Raw genomic sequence first — 17,251 nt, 5'->3', positions numbered from 1 at the left:
CCCTACTACACGGGTCTCCTCCCCTGCATCGGAAGTTGGTGGTGCAACACACGGGGATTACACCTTCTTCGATCGCAGATATCCATATTCTTCAGCCATGTCTGTTAATATGCACGCGAGAAATAGAGATAGAGAGAGAGAGAGAAGAATAGAGGGATAGAAAGAGAGAGAGAGAGAGAGAGAGAGAGAGAGAGAGAGAGCGAGAGCGAGAGGTGGAGACGATCGAACTGCTGAGATGTAACAATAGATTCAAAGGGATAACCAGTTACTGATAGTCAAATCATCATTCATCATTATCATCATCATCAACATTGGGGCTAATATATTTTCGAGCGTAGATACCTACTCTCTCTGTGTTCCCCGGGTACATTCACCAGCAACAGCAGCAGTACTCCTGATACCCGGTGACGGAGATCCCCGAAAATCCCAAGGTAGTTTGTTACATAGTTCCCAAGGTACATTGGTTTTTATTAAGAGATCTTCCACGCGAAGTAAAGAATGTCGCATAAGCGAGTAGCGCGCAAAACACTATCAGCCACCGAGTACTAAATGATACAGAGAGTACATGAACATATATGAAGCTTCCCTTTCCATCACGCGCGCGGCACCATTTGCAATTGGATCGAAATTTGTCCATGATCGATTCCGAAGATTAGAATCGCAAAAAAAAAGGGCGGAAATGGTGAGGTACTGCTGTGCGATGGCGCGCCACCACCATTAGAGCGTGTTGTCGCGGTGCTCGAATGTTACTTCGGGCTCGTATGGATATCCGGCACGCACCCCGACGACTTCTCTGTGGCCCGACGGATATGGTGTGGTCGTAGTACCTTTTTTCCGGATTCGGATCGATTTTCTGTGACTGCACCTGTCTCTCGCTCTCGAATGATTTTGTCTCAGCTTTGCAGATCCACACACACACACACACACATATACAAACACATACACACACATACACACACACACACACACACACACACACACACACACACACACACACACACACACACACACACACACACACACACACACACACACACACACACACACACACACACACACACACACACACACACACACACACACACGCACGCACATCTATATAGTGTATCATGCAAATTTGCTCGACCGACAAACTTTTGGGAGAATCCCTTCTTTGTTTCGGTCTCCGAAAGCCACTCTGCCCCCTTCCCTTCCAGGCACTAGTACTGCTCGCGAGCTTGAAAAATCAGAAGCATCGAACACACAACTTGAAAACCTGCTGAAGTTATAACTAAGGAAATAACGATTCGCTTCTCCATGCCTTGGTGGCGTTATCCATACCGAGGCTACAAGAGCTCCAGGACACCCGTCACCATCTTCTTTCCGGGCAGATGTATTTCTGGCACTTTTAGTACATGGGATACAACATATCTCCACTTCACTGCATATCCCTCCCCAATCCCCCTGAGTCCTTTTGTCAGCGAAAGCTACAACGAAGTCCCCGGACCGGACACTTGGGCGGAAATTGAAAAATGGCCCCCCTCCGTTCCGTGACCGGGCGATTTTCGATTACTTACAACAATAGGCGCTGGAACGATAGGCCTAGCTCAGCGAGTCGGCCTGCAGCCAATCCCCAGTTCACCCGGCAGAGCGTCGATTGCACAACTGCTGCTAGGGCCCCGCAAATCGTACCGCCCGGGACCGTGCGCTCGAGAATGGCGCTGCTCTATTTGCCCGGAACACGCGCGACGCAAATCACACAGGTGTCTTTTTCTGTAAATCTTCTCCTGCATCTTTGTTCATCGGAAGAGCAGAGAAAAATTGTGTGTATAAGAGAGAGAGAGCAAGAGAGAGAGAGAGAGAGAGAGAGAGAGCGAGAGAAGAAGAGCGAGCGAGCGAGAGAGATTTACATGAAGCACAAGAGAGCGAATATAGCATTACACCCAATTTCTTGTCAGGAATGTAGGGGGAGGCACGGAACACCGCCACTCGTCAGAGATGTCCGACCTGTCCGACACAGTCTTCATGGAAAATGGATCCAATTGGTACGTGTGTAGCATTGGCTTCATTTCCAGCTATTGTGATGCTTCATCTATCTATTGTGTATCAAATACCTTCGGCGAAACTCCCAGATGAGTGGATGAGTATTTATAATGTGGAGGGTTTTGAACCAACATTCGTCTGACCGACTTCTCCCCAAGCAAGCGCCAATCTCTCTTGGAGGTGTGTCCCGAAAGTCGACACACACACACACACACACACGCGCGCACATATACACAGAAAATAAACTTTCAAAGCGAAGTTGCTTCGTCCTTTTTCGCCCTTTTCATCGATCTCCTCCTAGACCGCCATGCATAAGTAACGAATTTGGCATGACATTTCGGACCAACCAAGTGCAAAAAAAAAAAAAACAAGAGCAGAAAAGCAGAGCCAAGTAGTAACGAAACTAGCTCTGTATGCGCACACGGTTCGCCCCTCTGCCATTGATTGGCTTACCTTCTTCTAACCGCATGCATCATTAATTATACAATCATCATTTTAGATTAAACCACTCTGGAGCTTCCCGGGGTAGCGCCTTCTACCTTCGCTATGTCCGGCTCTATGCGGTACCCCTCTGCTGTGTCTCTGTGTGTACGGGGGGTTTGCTCTTCGAAGGTTATCCGTATAGAGCAGCTTTTACAGCCTTTTCTCGAGCGCACACACACACACACACGTACAACAACACGAACATATACTAAAGTGCATTATGGGCCATCAAAACCGAAAAGCCCCTCGAAAGGATCCACCGGTACTCGTCGTTGACTCGACATGGGGGACTCGCTGTTCTCCAACGCCTTCCCCCACCATATATCGATTGAAACACACACTCAGCACGCTTCGGGTCGACTGGCTTTTTGTCCCGAAGGTCTTGTGTGCCTCGCAACAAACCACCAGACCAACGATGGTTGCTTCCGTCGAAACTGCGCGTAAAGTAAGGCACTGGATGCGATACAGAACGCCACCACCCCCTCCGAGGAGCAGCAGAAGGTACATGACGACACGACGACCTGAAAGCCTGAGCGAGGGCCTCTCCACACACACACACACACACACACATACACTTTGCCGTTAAGTACCCGGGGCCAGTGTAGTGCCACACCAGGACACCGGGCGCCCGCAATTCGAATGCTCCTCGCGCGTCTGGGGTATAATATATAAGTAGTTACGGCACATTACTCCCTCCTCCTCTGCCCTCTTATGACGCTAGGGCTTCCATTGCACAACGGGTGCGATTAGTGGTTGTGCCCGCGATACGATGGATTCTCCCCCGCCTCCCCTGCTCACCTCAGCCACCGAAAGGGGTTAGAGGATGTACACACCCGCGGCAAGTGGTTCCGTCGGACGATGTACTACTTTTATGCTCTTTTTTGTGCAAAAAAAAAACAAAAAAAAAGAAAGAAGCACCATTACTATTCTCGTTTTGTGACAGTGACACTTACAGAAGTGGGGAGGAGGGGAGGGCGGGGGGGGGCTAATACAGCGGTATGTGAATGTGGTCGAGGAAACACTTAGCGAGCGGGATAGTAACAATGGCACGAAGCTGCTTCAGATGAATCCTTCAACCGCGACTAACGCTGTAATGTCTTCCTGAGCACATTTTCCAACCGACGACCGACTCCTACACCACTGGGTCTGCAAACGTTCCTATACTGCACACCGATGATTGATGCTTGAAATGATGCTCTCGTTTGTTTTTTTGTTTTTTGTTTTTAATTTCGTTGCACTGCATTGGCATGTGATCTGGTGCTTTTTATGGTTGTGTTAGCACGACTACTGATACATCCGGCACAGGACATTCCGGCAAGATATCCGGGCCTGGAATGCTGGAATACGACAGTTTTCCGGGTGTAAACCGTTACCCCAATTACACCAAACAAGTCCCAGCTAGCCAAGCACAGTAGGCACATGCACAACAGTCATGCGAGTCGTACATATCGGACATTTTGCTACAACTTTTGTGTTGTGGAGCTCAAACTCATGCACCCTCCATGACCAACGGGTGGAAAGCGTCAGCGTGAGAGTGAGACTACAGTTCTAGCTAGGAATAAATGTATGACTGGAAACTAAATAGAGGATGGAGTGTTTGTTCAAAGGACAAACCAAAAACTGAAAGGTGGGGAGCGTTGAATGCAGCCACGGGAGGATCTTCCTTCCTGGGACAGCGCTGTCAAACTTATTGGACCATGCAGTTATTTACTTGCGAGATGCGATGATGCTTGCCAATGGTGATTTGTTCGCTCGTGATACAACCTAACTGAACATCGGCTACGGGAGCTCTTCAAACACTTGGCGATATAAAATAAACTGTTTGGTTGCTCAAAGGATTGAAGCCCCGCACTGAAAGACACCCCGAAGGACCCCAAGTTTGACCTCTCTGTTCGCAGGCAATCGACCACAGCCACCGCAATAGTTTTTGGTGGGTTTTGGAGCGTACCACCTGGACCCTATCTGTGTGTGTGTGTGTGTGCTCAACAAGAAGACGAAGGAGGACTCGCGGTGGAAATCCGAAATCCTGCGATGCATCATATCCGAGGGGTCAGGGGGCGCGCGCACTGTGCAAAAGAGCTGCGTACTTGATGTTCGAAAAACACACACTAGTATTGGTGTGCGAAAGTATTGCGAATGTGTGATTGTAGGCCCGCTTGTCCGGGAGAGAAGCTGAAGGGAATACAATGCACACTCCGCGGTTTGACAAGCGGGAGGTGTGTGTTTGGGCCAATTGTTACAAGAGCAAGAAAAGCGCAGCCAGTTGAAGATGACAAGGCGGGTTGTTTAGTACATCTCGGCGCTGCCTACCCCCCCCCCCTCCCTTTTCGAAACAGAGAAACGTAGTGCCAGCGACGAGACATGCGAGGGCGACGACATTGGGGGATCTCCTCCGACCGGAGTTTGGATCGGTTTGGAAATAAAAGAGGAAAAAAAGACGGAGTCCAACGGAATACGCGTACACGCACGGGCGTAATGTTGAGAGTGAAAAAAAAAACACACACACACACATCGAAAGTGCAGTGGAGAACGGATACGCGGAGCGTTTGTGGGGTGGTGGTGGATTTTCACCTAGGCGACGGGGACGTGCCTGCTGCAAAGGTTCCGGTTGCGCATGCCCGTGGAAGATGCGCACTGCCCCGTAATACGCGGGACACCGCACACACACACACACACGCGTCCGCGAGGGGATGATGGAAGGCGAGCTGCGACTCGGCGAATCGAGAGGGGTTGTTGGGGAGGGTGTTGTTCTGTTCGTTCTGTGCCATACGTACAAAAATAAAGCACACGGGGCGTCGTTTCTTTTCTTTTTGTGGGCCAGAAATTAGGTTCGTAATTAGGGTCTGCGTCTCCCCTTGCCCTTGCCACTCGTCTCTCTCCGTATTTCTCTCTCTCTCTCTCTCTCTCTGTTTTTGTGCTAGCAAAGGGATTGCCACTGTCCCAGGCAACAACAACAACAACCAGAGCAGCAAAAATCGCTTCCACAGTCTGAAATCGCTGCAAAAAAAGAGAGCCCCCACACCCGCATTTGATAGTACAAATTGCCCATTGGGAGTGTGTGTATGTGTGTGTGTGAGAGAGAGAGAGATAAAGCGTGCGTTGGGCCAATGGGGGCTGGCTGGACATTCCGGAACCCTCTGAACGACCCCTGGCGATCCCTCCCGTCCTGCACGTTTGCTGGTGTGTCTCCTCACACAACACAGATGTTGTTCACGCTTTTCGTGCCTTGCTGCTTTGCATGCTGCAGTGCTACTATCTCTATTCGGCACACACACACGCACACATCTCGGAACGTCCCTGTGCACCTGAGGGGGGGGGGGGGGGGTTGGCGGTCGGTCGCGCATTTATGCACGCAGTTTCACTGTATAAATAGCCATATTTCGAACGTTTGCAGGGGACCAATTGGTGGAGGGGGAGAGAGGGGCAGCTCCTCAACGATAGCGTGGTAGAAGGGGTGGGACGGTAGGTGGGGCGAAGAATATTGTTGGATATTTATAACGCGCACAGTCAAAGCTGGTGCAGCAGAGGTCCGGTCCGGTGTCGCTGCCTGCTGCTGCAAGGACCAAATTTTATGCACACACTCACACACACACACACACAAACGCAGTAAAGCGGGACTCCCCAGGAAGGCACGCGCACGCGTTTGTGTGTGTGAAGAAAAGGAAAAAGTGTCGGAACATGGAGTCGAGACCACGAGGGCAAGGAATAGTAGGTCAGGCGGTCCTGGCGGGTCGGGACAGAGCACAGAGCTACTTACGGGTTTTCTTCCTGTTTCGCTTTGCTTTGTTAGCACGTTCGTGGTTTTCCGTGCCGCTTCCCGAACAAATCAACGGCGCCCGCAGCTGCACCACTCCCTGTTTTCTGCACGCGCGCAGCTCACCAGGTGGTCGTCGACCGCGAATTGTTTGCGGCCATTGACAGGCGGATGACAGGCGCACGCACGCACGCACGGTACGGCGGCAGCATCAGGTTGATGGTTGAACGGGTGTAGGGGTGGGGTGGGGTTCTGCTCTAGGTACTGCCCCCCTGGACACCACGCGAGCGCGCGCACACGTACAGCAGCAATCCGAGAGCAGGCGGCGAACCCTACAGGGGGCGCCGCTGGTGGATCGACCCACACGACGCACGCCAAAAGGATCCGGGCACACACACACACACACACAGAGACAGGCGCGCGCGCACACACACACACTCGCACACTCACACAAACGCGCGCACACACACACGGCTGTGAAAATGCCGAAAACGCGAATTCGTGTGGTGAGTTCGGCAGCTATTAGCCCGGGATTTTGTGACTGCTGTTGATTTCAGGGGTGGGAGGTCGGGGCGGGGAACAGGTTGGGTGCGTTGGGTGGGCTATTTTTACTGAGCGACCCTCGCGACTTTGGTTGCGGGTTGGTTTGGTTGTGTCAAACCGTTTTCGAGAAAACCACCAAGCGCGGTGTGCTGCGTTCTGTGCAAGCGAAACTGCAATGACTTCAAGACGGTTCTGAGAGCACCGGAGTACCCCCGTCGGGCACGTCGTTCTCTCGAGAGGGTCTCCCCCGCACAGTGCCACACTCACTCACTTACGCACCCAGCGATAGCTCTTAACTCTCTCTCTCTCTCTCTCTCCTCTCTCTCTCTCTCTCTCTGTCTCTCTCTCTTGTGGAAAACTCTCGTTGGGTGCAAAGAAAATGCGAAAGAGAGGGAGTAAGAGAGAAAAGTGTATTAAAGTGTATTAAAAAAAGAAAAAGAGTGAGAGAGAGAGAGCGAGAGAGAGATGACATAAAGAGAGCAAAATGTGTGTAGACACGCGCTCGCCCCTAATACGCGCCCTCCGGAAAAATCTCCGGGAACTCCGAAAAAATCTAACCTTCCCCCCTTCACCTCCCCCATGACTTCAGCAGTTCGGGACACTAACATCGACGGTAAGGTTTTCTTTGCATGAGTTTTTCCACTTCAGGGATGTGTGTGTGTGTGTGTGTGTGTGTGTGTGTGTGTGTGTGTGTGTGTGTGTGTGTGTGTGTGTGTGTGTGTGTGTGTGTGTGTCCCTTGAACGGTGGGAGATTCTCCTTACACCCCCCCCGCCCCCCACTCCCCCCCTCTCATATGCTTTCGCTTGATTGCTGCGTGAACTTATGCTTTCCCGCAACTCTTCGAACTGTAACAACCGCACAGAGAGCCTTCTCCGACGCTCTTTGCCGTTAAAGCGCCCCGCTCCTGCAGGGTTTGCCCCCACTCCTCCCCTGTGGGGTTGCCTCCCAAACTAACCTCCTTTGCACCGACACATCGGCCACTAGCGGAGACAACGCCACAAAACCCCTTGGTACAGGGGGTTACAATCGACACTGTCGCGAGTGAAAAGCTGGACAAAGGGATGGAACTGTCCACACACGCACACACACGCACACATCACAAGCAGAGGGCAGGGCAATGGATAGAAAACGGACAGGGTAGCTCCACCGCTATCGATCATTGTTTCCCTCCGTGGAACTTGTGTATGTGAGTGTGTGTGTGTGTGTGCTAAAGTGTGTCTGAGTAGCGTAATTATCGAGGGCCATACTTTATAGATTTCAGAGCTGTGTGGAAGAGCAATCGTGAGGATCTCTTCCTTTTTGGAGCAGAAAATTTACACTTCATCTGTCTGTGTGTTTGTATGTGTGTGTGTGTGTGTGTGTAACTGGAACACGGCCAAAAGGAGACAAGGACAAAGCTCGCTGATGTGTGTGTGTGTGTGTGTGTGTGTGTCTCTGTATGTCTGCCAGCCATAGCTCGTGACAGAGACACTCCCCCCCCTTCCATCCCTCTCTCTCTCACTCAGCCCTAATTGCACATGCAATATAAGGTTTTCCAGGGGTTCTCGTAGTTGTGGGACCCTTCCTTAACTCTTTCTTATTGGAAGTGCATTACATATGTAGGAAATTTGACTCTATGGCATCCTAGTTGGACAGGCTGCTTGGAACATCCTATTGGATGTGTCCAACAAGGTTGGAATACAGTCGAATTCCCATTACATTTCACATTACAGTTCATTTCACTGTAGAAAGAGTCAGTAAAGTGTCTCACAGCTATGAGAACTCCTGGAAAACCCTGTAAAACGAAGGATACACGCACACGCACCTCTTCCTTCCTGCCCAGCCAATACTGCGTTTTTTACTTGCATGCGTGCATGCGTACGTGTGTGTGTGTGCGAGAGAGAGACAGAGAGAGACAGAGAGAGAGAGAGAGAGAGAGAGAGAGAGAGAGAAGGATACGTTTTTCGCTAAAGCCTTGAGAAGATGACATCCACAAAACAGTCCTGGGAGTTGGCACCACATAACCCCCCCTCCCCAACGCCTCCCCCGACACACACACACACGTACACACACACAGTAAGAATAAAGATATGAGGCACACACACAAAAAACCACTTTCCTCTAGTGACCTCTTTCAACCTTCCACCCCTCGCATTCCACACTCCCTCCCAAATCCCGTTTCGAAGAAGTATAAAATCACACACGCACACGAAACGCACCTTTCCTCGGTGGAAACCCGAAGCACTTCTTTCGCAGGACCCTTTCGCTGCAGGCAGGCCTGTGCGGGGGCGTGAGGATCCTGGAGAACACCTGCGGGGCACGGAAGGGGAAGGTGTGAGCGGACGGGTTGACACAGCCCGTTGCGGGTGCGTCCTGGCGCTTTCCGCGTGTCCTTCGTGTGCTGGGGCCCCCCCGACCGCAGGAAGAAGAGGCAGGACAAAAAAAAACAGAGGTAATCACATACACGCGCAAACACACAAGTTGACTGTTGACTGCTGTTGCTGCTGCTGCTGCTGGGAGCGTTTGTTGCTCGGTTTGCTGTTTGCTGACTGGTGCCCTCGCTTGATGGTTTTGCCGTCCCAGCTACCGATAACACTAAACAACGCCAGTTGGGTTTTTCGCGTGTACGGGTACGGGTTGCCGCCGTGCGATTGATTCCTCCTGGTTCACGGACAAGCGCACACAAACACACACACACACACACACACACGCAGGAAATTATCGCCCGACCAACCGACCGAGAGTATCTCTGATATGAGGCAGCCCGAGCCGAGCGCCACCACGCTCCATATCTCTCCACGCTTTCCCAGGCACGGAGGCAGCTGTCCCGCTCGCACGTATGGCCCACACCGGCCACCGGTTCTCCTTTCTATTGTCACGGGGAATGGCCATTCCGTTTCTCACAGAGAGCGAGCGAGAGAGAGAGAGAGAAAGAGAGAGAGAGATAGAGGCGAAAAGCGGAGAGCGAGTTTTTCCGCGACCCAGAAAGGAACACTCGTCAGTTTTACCCACTTCTCCTTGTGCACGACAGAGAAAGAGAGAGAGAGAGTAAGCGTGACACGAGAGATTTACTGTTGAGCGCGAAACACACCCCAGGTGAACTTCCACTCTCGGGCGAGATAGTAAAAGACAGAGAGAAAGAGAGAGAAAGAACGAGAGAGAGAGAGCAAGAAAGAGATAGAAAGGAAAAGAGAGATAGAGAAAGAGACAACAACTAGAAGAGCGACATCTGTGTGGAAAAACTGGTACACCCTGTGTTGGGCCCGATAATGGGCCCCATAGCCAACCCTCGCGTTACCAACACCCCCCCCCCCCTTCCAAATGATCCTTTTAGCTCACTCTCACTCTCTGTCCCTCTTTCTCTCTATCTCTGAATCTTTTGAGGATTCCCTTCGTCCAGCGCTTCATTTTCCTTTACTACTCTTTATCTCTCTCTCTCTATCTCTCTCGCTCTCTAGATGTGAACAGAACGTAGTGGGAAATCATCCTCTCGCGATCATATCTTTGCAGTGCATTTTCCGCACCGCATAATCTATTCTCGCGCTCTCTCGCTCGCTCGCTCACGCTCCGACGAATGGGAAAACTCAACTGGCTCTAATAACGTGAATTAGTGAAACAAATGCACGACGAGGGAAGAGGGAGAATACAATTTGATGATGTGCGCGTGTGTATGTGTGTGTGTGTGTGTGTGTGTGCAGGGGTAGCAGGGTATAGAATGATAGATTAGAGGGAGGATGCGTACACACGGCGGGGCATTGATTTCAATCATTAGTTTTCCGATGAAACATTTCGCCACCTCTGGGCAGACCTTTGTGCGCGGCTGGCAACAGCCGAAGTTTAGCCCTCCTAAACACCCTCCTCATAATCCCACCCCCTTGTTGGGGGGGTGGGGGGGCGACTGTTTGTTTTTCGCTTTTGTTGTGACCGTCCGTCGGTGGCGCTTCGATTAGAAAGGTTTTTGTGTGTCTTCGGTTTTGCTCAAATCCCTCTCCAATCTTACACCAGGCGCATACAAGGCGCAAGTCCAAATAGCCCCCCCACCATCTCTGTCTCCATATTGCAACCCGCTTTTCAACCCTCGCTTTGTTGAGCAATTTGCGTTTGCATGTAATGTTGACCTTTTTTTCCCCCGCTGCTAATAATGACACCGCGCGCCAGAAAAAGATGGCGCGTGGACGAGCAAACAGTTGAGAGATCCGTAGTCTCCCAACCCGGACAAAAATACACTATTTGGATGAAGGTTTTTTTGCGGACTATCCCTTTATATTTCTCTCGCTCTTCACGTATCTCTCTCCTATCGCTCTCTTCCATTCGATTGTTCCCTCTCTTAGTTGAATATTACCCACGCAACAAGAACAAAAAACTCAGCTAAAATGATAACATTCGTGGGGCACCTTCCCTTCTCGAGCGCCACTGAAATACCACGAAATTGACCAACATTTGCGTTTTTCAAACGGCACACTTCGGGGCGGGACGTGCGGTGCTGTGCCCGGTGATGCTCTGCTCTGCCATTTGCCACACGAGAAAAAGCAACCCCTTTTCACGTCCCGCTGGCGGACAGGGTTCGAAATTCGAGTGCATTTCCGACGGGATTTCGAGCGTGCGCGTGCGTTAGAAGCATAACGCGGAGAGAAGACCACTCGTTGCACACATGGAAAGTAAAAGCATTCCCGGCCATACGGGAAAATGTTGATTGCATGAAACTTTCTCAGCAAGATTGCTCCTGGTGTTACGCTTAATACCAATCAAAGGTCCTCGGAGGCATCGGGATGCAATCGAAGGTTCGTGCAACAGCGACATATAAATGCCACTTCCATCGCCGCCGATGAGCACACCGGCAACAGGAAAGCTAAATCCAACTACCTTTCGGAATGGATTGTCACACCGTTTGTCTAATCGGATCGGCGACGGGTTTGCGCTTAGTACACACGCAAGTTACTTAAGAAGCCAAGTGTCTGCACAAAAACGCTTGCTTCGTAGCGTTGGCGCGTGTTACAGTAGATGGCGCTGTGCTGCATTACAGGGTTACAGCTACATCGGTGACGGGGAACGAAGGCTAAGTAATAACACAATTAAGACACAGATCGGTTGAGAATATGGATGAATATAACAGAAATTCTCATACAAAGGTAATTGGTTAAGATATTGAAACTAAAAATACTGTGTGCAGAAAAACTCTGTATACGGCCACAAAGATAGCCATGGGTTAAGGCGAACGGGTAATTGGCCGCTGCTGTGGCTGTGGCAGAGTTTTTCGACGCCTTTTCTTCGGCGACAAAGTAGCCTTTCTATGTCTTCTGAATTGTTCAATCGCCCTGCTTATTTTTCCTTTCAAACTTAAAAGGGGGCAGCCGTGTGGTTTTCTAGGTTCATTTTAACTCCAATCCGACGAAGGAAGATTTCAGACGAAGTAACGTCCTTTACAATCGAGCATTAAAGGTCTTTGGCACTTAAATCCTATTATGAGATTGTTACAGTGAGCCTGCCTTTTACCCTTTCACTTCCTCTTGGGTTTTGTGTGGAGGACTAATTCACTAATTGGTATTGATGTGAACGAACAGTGAAGTTCAAGAGCTAAAATTAACGCAGATAAATTGCCCATGATTCAATAATGTTCAATATTCTCATGCTGGAAATAGAGCTTATAGGAACGATCAGGTGCTTATAGAAACGATCAGATGCTTATAGGAACGCAGCTTATAGCAATGATTATAGCAATAATTACAGACGGCTAAACCTAACCAGAAAAAATACTCTATTCTATTTCGTAAAACGGTGGACGGGAACTCCTACGACCGTTTTCCAGCTTCAATGAACTTCGAATTTCCAGGGTGCTGAAGTGAAGTGTTGTTTGGTGACGGAAAAAGTGGCCTATATGGAAATAAGATGAAACGCACTACTTAACGTTAAACCAAATACCACGTATTATGTAATATATCTGCTTTTGGTATTGAACTTGAGAAAGTGCAGAGGTATTTTGCTTAGATTGCTGCTTGTAAAGTCTTCGGTGTCAGTTCCACTCCCTTGTTACCAGCAAAAATGTCGATCCTCAACCTTTTTGAGTATAGCCTCTTCTTCGCATCCTTTCGATCTCGTCTACTATCCACTCCCTAAGCTCCTTATACCAAATTGCACTGCTAGCTTAGCTTAGGTGAGGGATAGTGATTAGGATTTTTCGTTTGGCACGAGGCAAACTTTGTAAGTATATTTAAATGTAACTCTCAAAACTTTAGACAACAGGGTGAAGTATACTAGTATCTATTTTTAACCACAAATTTTTAGATGGACTGTTGTATCCACCTGATATTTAAAATACAACCAACTTTCCTGCACCTAATATGGATGTTATAAATATAAATGTGTAAAATACATTTATAAAATACATAAAAATGATAGGGTAACCCAAGTAACATGTTTAATCTTACCATAGTTTTAACGATGTTGCTACGATTATTTCATTTAGCCTTTTTCATTTGAAAGTCGTGTATGCCCTCATAAGACTAAAATAATACTCATTTAAGACTGAAAGGGCCCATCTACAGAACTCTGTTAAGACTACTAGCTAAAACTATTCCTAGACCTTTAAGATGTGAGGCGCTATCAAAATTACAGCTTATTGCAATAGAAGTGTTCTTGTGACGGCAATGAAATAATGAATATGATGTCATATTAATGGTAGAGAATTAGTTGAGAATTATTACGATGTCTATGTTTTTTATTCTGATGATATCGCTGGCGTATAAGCAGAAATTCATGCCAAGAAAAAATCACTATTGAAATACATTATAATAATTTGAAAAATATCAAAGCGCCTCAATAATATGCACCTTTTCAGTTAAAAAATAAATTATTAAAAAATACATATTAATTTTAAACGTCCTCAATTTGCACCCAAAGTACCAGTGTCGTAAAAAACATGAGGGGAAGGTCTTTTTGGAAATTGCCATTTTTTCTATGCGTCATGTAAACTATGAATTTGTTTATCAAAATATCAACATGGCTGACGCATATTGCACACACAAATGAACAATCATATTAAAAAATAGATTCCATTGGCCGAAGGCAGAAGGACTTTCCTGATCACAAATTCAATTGATTTGTAGTGCAATATGTGTGGCTAAGATCTTTTTAAAAAGCTCATAGCTTTGGGAAGCGCTTGTGCAGACTAATAAGTTTTAAGACTCTTCTCGTACAGGCAGTGTCACAGATACGTGGAACCTGGTACACGCATATTTACATATTCGCGATTTTATTCATTTTATCTATTTTTATTTATTAATAGAATTAGACATATATCGAATAATCTTTGCAGGGGATAAAACCACCCACTGCAAGCAAAAGGAAAATAAAATTAATTATTGTTTGGCTGAAAATCGCAAAATACAACTTACACATAAGTTAGAAATACTCAGTTTATCGACGTTTTGCGTCAATAGCGTATTCCAGGTACAACTTGTGTAGCATGTTCCAAGTTCCCTGCGTTCAAGGCTTAATATGCATTTAACAAGTTCAATTGATGCCTTAGTCTCAAATAACAAGTTTTGAAACGTGCTTAAGAATACATCTACAGGCTGATTAAAACCAACCATCAAAACTCCAATTTTAGTTTTAACAGACAGTCTTATAAGCGACTTCAGAACGTTTTAAAGGTTTAACAACTATAAAGACTGTTAATCATCTTCAAAAGACATGTCAAAACTATGTGGCTCAGTACACTTATAGTAAAGAATGCTTTAAGACATGTTTAAGTGTAAAAGGTATGGGAAATGTTTCTTGGGAAGGCTCAACATAAGCTCTATCAATGGAGTGCTCTATCAATATAGAATGTTACCAGTATTCTCGTTATTAATCACTTGCACTCGCCACAGCACTTAATCAAAAACTTAGAGGCCGACGTGAGTTGAGAACGCAAAAACGGGCGTAGCATCTGTTTACAAGGTTCCGTAACTCGTGCCCAGAGTATCGCCAGCGTTTCCAAAGCATCGTGCAGCTGTCGTGGGATTGATTCGCTGCGATTGAAGATGCGTAGGAAACCCCCCAACGGTCAAAAGCCGAAGATTTTATATTGGCCTTTCACTTTTTCTATCTGTCTCTCGCTCTAATTTGAGCGATTTTCCCCTGATGAGTGACCCCGAGCCTCCTCGTATGGTTGTTGTTGTTGGAATTTGAAGCCGAAACCCCCTCGTGCGCTGCCAAAATCAGCGAAGAACGAAATCGAGTGGCTCAAGCGAAAGAACGAAAAAATGATGAACGAGTGTGCTGTGAGAATAACACACACGCACGCACAAGGCGACACCCGAAATCTGGTGCGATACCGGCTTTCAGTGGAGCAAGTACACACATGCACACATTTGACCATACCAGCGCTCTGTTCTAGTGCAGGTAGTTTTCTGCAGTCCACGGTGATACTACACACAGCCACGCACTTGGCGATACACGCTGTGTGGTGGACGTTCAGAATTCAGTGGTGCAAATACACACATGCACACACTTGGCGACACACGCTCTGCTGTGCGGTGAGATTTGTGTTCTGTGTCCAGTGGTGCAAATACACACACACTCGTACTTGGCTACACACGCAGTACGGCGCGGTTGGCTTGGCAGAAGCGCATACACACATTCACGCAGTAGGCTTTACTTTCAGTCCAGTGAGGTTGGTGCTCGTGTGGTGTTTCAGCGCTTGGCGGATAAACCCCGTAAAAAATTGAGTTTTGTTTAATTTGAGGTAAGTAAAAGTGATTAAAATCATCAACCAACATCCCCTCTTCTAATTAATATCATTTTTCTTCCATTTCATGTGTGTTTCACGGCGAACGGAGACATCAAAAACCTGTGGCTGTGTCGTAGTGTTGGAGCAGTGGCCCGTACAGTGCAGCGAGAAAAACCAGGAGCAACAGCGATGAGGAGCAGAAAGTGCTGTGCTGAATTTGTTTTTTTTTCACTGTGCGAGTGTAAAAATTGTTTTTTTTTAAATTATGTGCGTTGATTTAGAATCAAGTGCAGTGATTGTTGTGCAAGTGTTCTGTTTTTTTGTATTCTATGTTGGATCGATATTCAATAAATCGAATTACGATAGTATAATGGTGTGCACTGTATCATTTCGGAAAGAAATCCTGGCAAAAAAGGGGGAGGGGACTAATTAAACGAAGGTTCGTGCAGACCCCCGTTCGGGTTTTGCTTCGGCTTTGCTTCGGCTTCGGGACCCGACGGATCACTTGAATAATTTCGCCAACTCAAGTTCTTTTTCAAGCGCGTATTCAAGCGATCTCTGAGTGCTGGTGCCCGGTGGGCCCTGTGCAACTAATGCCCTTATTTTTTCCACCTAACGAGCTGAACGACGAAACGAAACGAGCAAAACACACACAGCACGAAGCAAAGTGTGCTCGTTTCGTATGACGAGCGTTCGGGTTGGCTGCAGCCAACCGATCCAACTCACATTAAGGCGGCGCTCTGGGACCAATCGAACGAGAAAAACAAACACGACTCTGTTCGATAGGTGCTCTGTCAGCTGTTCGATGTCTTATAGTCCTGTCATGATGCACTGCAATACGCCTATCTTTTCATCTCGAAAATGAAGCATTTTCATGGTTTAAATGAATATCCATCTGCAGGGGGAAGATTCAACAAATAGTTTACTAGTTATTCATATCAATAATAACACACAAATTATTCAAATTTAATATTGAAAAATGTAACCAAACGTCCATGCGAAAACACATAAGGCCTCATTAGACGGTGGAAAATACTGTCATTTCTCGATTGGCATTTATCTGTCAAACTTAGTCTTTGGCACAAAAATACCTCTCGTACGTGTAATAAGACGAGAGAATTGTTCTATCACTTTTCACATATAGTATTTAATTTATTGATTTTTTTTTGCTTTATCCGTAAGAATCATTCGTTGTTTCCCATTTTTATTGTTTTGGAGAATACTCCATTAACAAGAAATTCAAAACGCTGTATAGACTTTTATCGAAAAATATCTACTCGGGAGCAAATCAGAAATGAGCATGCCGAATTCTGATTTTCCCACTGGCATCTAACAGCCAAACCCTGTTTGAAGGGTGGATTCCAAAATCGAATGACAGTATTTTCCACCGTCTAATAAGGCCTATACAGTACATACACATGCATTATGTACACGCAATAGTTGTATATTTGATGTTTTAATTGATTGTGAAGCATTACAATAATTATTGATTATTGATAATTATTGAAAAAAGAGACAAAATACATAAAGAAACTATCAAATGTCCCGAACAGAATTCTATCTACTGTAGCTACGAAGCGTTTGACAGCCAAGGTATTCACAGCACAAGTGGATATCGAACATCACAGTAAGGTGGATTAAAACTATCAGGTGCTGGATAACGGCCTTGGGAGTGTCGCCATAGTTGAGGGACTTTTAATACCGTCATTTTAAAACCGTTAGCTAATGGTTTCCGCACACAAAGCATAGCAAATAGAAA

General features: G+C 47.3%; 1 protein-coding gene across 9 annotated transcripts in view; it reads right to left on the bottom strand.

Moving 5' to 3' along the window:
- The window catches only part of LOC120906742 (calcium/calmodulin-dependent protein kinase type II alpha chain), a 35,356-nt gene that overhangs the window by 13,382 nt on the left and 4,723 nt on the right, over positions 1-17,251 (bottom strand). For 2 of the 9 annotated variants that reach the window (XM_040318646.1, XM_040318644.1), the window contains exon 1: positions 9,002-9,231. The exons of 2 other annotated variants lie outside the window; for them this stretch is intronic. The gene's annotated coding sequence lies outside the window, so the exon portion shown is untranslated. Of the gene's footprint in view, positions 1-1,556; positions 1,766-3,303; positions 3,325-6,262; positions 7,006-9,001; positions 9,232-17,251 lie in introns of those variants that run through there. 5 more of the 9 variants (XM_040318645.1, XM_040318643.1, XM_040318650.1 and 2 more) reach the window with 3 other exon arrangements.

The sequence above is a fragment of the Anopheles arabiensis genome, chromosome X, assembly GCF_016920715.1.
Source record: "Anopheles arabiensis isolate DONGOLA chromosome X, AaraD3, whole genome shotgun sequence".
In the NCBI taxonomy this organism is placed as follows: Eukaryota; Metazoa; Arthropoda; class Insecta; order Diptera; family Culicidae; genus Anopheles; species Anopheles arabiensis.
The sequence above is the reverse complement of the archived record's forward strand: the minus strand, read 5'-3'. Positions and strand labels throughout refer to the sequence as shown.